Genomic DNA, 3,315 nt, shown 5'->3' on the forward strand with positions numbered 1-3,315 from the left:
CTATACCTGTGCTACTTATATACTCTAAGCCTCCGTTTGGGAAGTGGGTTGGCTTTTTGGCTTTTTGGCTTTTTTGGCTATTTTAGCCTGGGCTAAAAAGTTTGGTTTGGGAAGGCTTTTTGGCTTTTTTGATTTTTTTTGTGAGAGAAGAGTGTAATGATTATGGGTTGGATGTGATGTTTTGTTTGTTGTGGCTAAAATAGCCTGTTTTGTCTTTTGTGGCTATTTTAGCCCCAACCCAACTTGCCAAACACCACCTAAATGAAGTTCATGTGTGTGGATACGTATGTTGTTACATTTTTTTCTAATTGTTCACAAATGCTTATAGAACAAAAGTGGAGGTAACTAACCCCTTGTAGGAGGGGCTGAATATGGAAGTTTGTACCTGCAACAGGATGGAAGAGTTAGTTGTACAGCAAAAAGTATCTTAGCAAGTTGTGTTATTTAACAAATATTAATGCCTCAATGGTTTTTTTGTCAATACTCATAAAATAAAATCTAACTTGATCCCCACTGGCTTGGTAAGGTAGCAAACTAAGTTTTTGTTTTTCTGGTTGGGGGTTTCATTTATTAAAGAGTTTCTAACTACTATCTTTTGGACAGTAACTTCAATCGAACTGAATTGACCGCAGATTACAAAATTTCTAGGTCTAACAGGAAAATAAAATTTAACTGTATGTGTCACAGTGAATATTTAATTCGAAGATTCCTACTTACACATGATGCTCTGTTCGTAGTCGACTCACATTCTTCAGTTTGGGTGAAGGGATGGACGCAGACATATCTCCTACATGCAGTTCCATGTTCTCTGGCATATAGTTCTGTAGATACTGTGTGAACTGTTCAATGTTGAGCTTGATTGTAGGAATGTCATCAGGATCCACATAGAATGCATCCACAATGTCACTTTTTGTTACTTCAGTTGTTTCTGGTTCTGGTGTTGTTTCCTCAACAATAGGTTCATACTTGCTCACAACTAATTGCATGTCTTTAGGTTCACTGCTATCAGCTGGAGGTAGTGGCATGAGCTTGATTGCCACATAAGGGGCTTTTGTCAGTGGCAACGGGAATCGTTGAACTCACTATACTTTTCTCTTCTAGACCTGGAAGGGCAAGCCTTGCACTGTAGAAAATGAGTCTACTATCAGTGTCATTTGTGTATATATTTGTATGCAAATCTAATCCCCGTGCAAGCGGAGTGGGTGCATGTGTATTCAATTGTTGGACATGGACGTGAGCTAGGAAGTTCTTGAGAGAAGGGATTCACTTTTCTCCGATGGCTACATTATCAAACAATTAGCATGTTGGTATTTTTCCCTATCTAGTATTGTAAATATTGTTTCCTTTCGTTTTTACTTTATATAAAAACTAATCAACAAATTTTCAACCCATGTTCTACTTAAAAGTTCATTTTTTTAATTTCTTTTTGGAACGACAATGTTATTATCAGGACCAATGGTCACCTTTTAGACCTTGTTATGTGTGATTTATGTATTTTCATCAGTACTCTGGAAGTTGTAATCATAAATGCCTCAAATGTCATCTATCTTTGATGCATCTTAGACACTATGAAATGATGTATTTCCCCTTGAAGAATTTATTATTTCTTGTTACTTGAATGCATGTCTGAGAAACGGAGGGTTGGTACTAGCAAATATGATTCATGATTTTGTTCTTTATAGGAGCTAAAAGATTAAATTAGGAACAGTTCAAATACTTGTGTCGTGTGTTCAAAACTCAACAATATTATGATTGTTTTCCTTTTTTTTTTTTTTTGGGCACCAACTTAACAAAGTGCTGCAAATTGTGACCTCATCTGAAACTAGTTCAATGAGTTTTCTTTTAATAGGTAATTTTAGCATAGGATAATACTTGTTTTGTATGTTTTATGGACGTGAAGCTTTTAATGTGTGCTAGGCCTTATTTGTCATTCAAATCTCATCAGTTTATGCTAATAGGATTTAAAGCCACCGCCTCTAGTGCTTGTCAATGTTTCTATGAAATTACACTGGTAGTTACAGTATTTGTTGACTCTGACTACCATCATCTCCTTCCGATGACTATTGTTTTGCTTGTGTTATATTGTTGTGTGTCTTTGATATTTGCAGATTGTTATTTATGAAATATGTGTACAACTTTCTAATTGCATGTTCTTGGGTCTTGAACACTATGGAGGTGACGATAAAGCTTTTGGTTGCCACTTAAAAGTAGAAATCAATCAAAGCTTTCAATGCATACCTTGCGAATGTGCTTGCAGAGTGTCTACACCCTCCTCTCATTGAACATGCATTGCCATTTTGTTTGCTCCTAGTGCAGAAAACCTATAAAATTATAAAGAATGATTTGTCATGGAAAAGTGCTTATCTTATGGTTAGTCAACTACATTTAGCAAGGGCAGGATCATGATAACGTACCTTTCCAAATGTAAGTCATTTGGTAATGTAGCTCATACCTGTAGTTCATGATATGTTAATCAATTAAATGTACAGAAGAATATAGTGAAAATTCCGTAACTTCAATTTTTAAAGAGAAGTGAAATGCCATCCATAGAGATGAATGGTTTAGGGAGTTCCGAAATTACAGTGTTCACTCATCCAGCTTGCACAGTCTGGGCCACATATATTTCTGAATTGTCTCCAGCACAGGATACCTATGTGAAAGCATGGCTTGAAGTGTAGGATGGTATTAATTGGCAAAGGGTTGGATTGATATATGTGATGACTTTGGAGAATGTATAGATGATATTTGTTGGTAGGATAGTTGCGTCACTAGGATGGGTACCTCTCCAACCACTGCCTGAATCGCTTCAACTACATCTCCTAGAACTGTAAGTAATATGTTCAAACCAATCAACACATTTCAATCCATATTTCAATCCAACCCTTTGCCAGTTTTAGGAGATGCAGCTGAAGCGATTCAGGCGATGGTTGGAGAGGCACCCATCCTAGTCACACAACTATCCTACTAACAAATATCTATACATTCTCCAAAATCATCACATAATTCAATCCAACCCTTTGCCAATTAATACCATTCTCCATTCCTTCCAAAAGATGAGAGTAAAAGGACATATGGAGTAAAAGCTAAATCAAATTTCCAAGGCTTGAACATGGCACACATACACAATGTGCAATTTCTACATAGTGATTCATAGTTAGGATATTGTTTATGATTTCCATACTAAAGGAAAGAGTAAACTCCAAATAGCATACCACTCTTCACACCACTTTAACTTATACTAGAAACAAAGGAGAAGAAAAACCATTGTGATGGGGAACACAGGCGGAAGCCAGAGATTCATTGCACTTACATGAA

General features: G+C 36.4%; 1 pseudogene; it reads right to left on the minus strand.

Annotated features, from left to right (window-relative positions):
* Positions 1 to 345: 345 nt before the first annotated feature.
* LOC145797996 (transcriptional activator DEMETER-like) lies at positions 346 to 3,041 on the minus strand (annotated as a pseudogene).
* Between the last annotated feature and the right edge of the window lie 274 nt (positions 3,042 to 3,315).

The sequence above is a fragment of the Camellia sinensis genome, chromosome 8 (genome assembly GCF_055761805.1).
Source record: "Camellia sinensis isolate YWXY chromosome 8, ASM5576180v1, whole genome shotgun sequence".
NCBI lineage: Eukaryota > Viridiplantae > Streptophyta > Magnoliopsida > Ericales > Theaceae > Camellia > Camellia sinensis.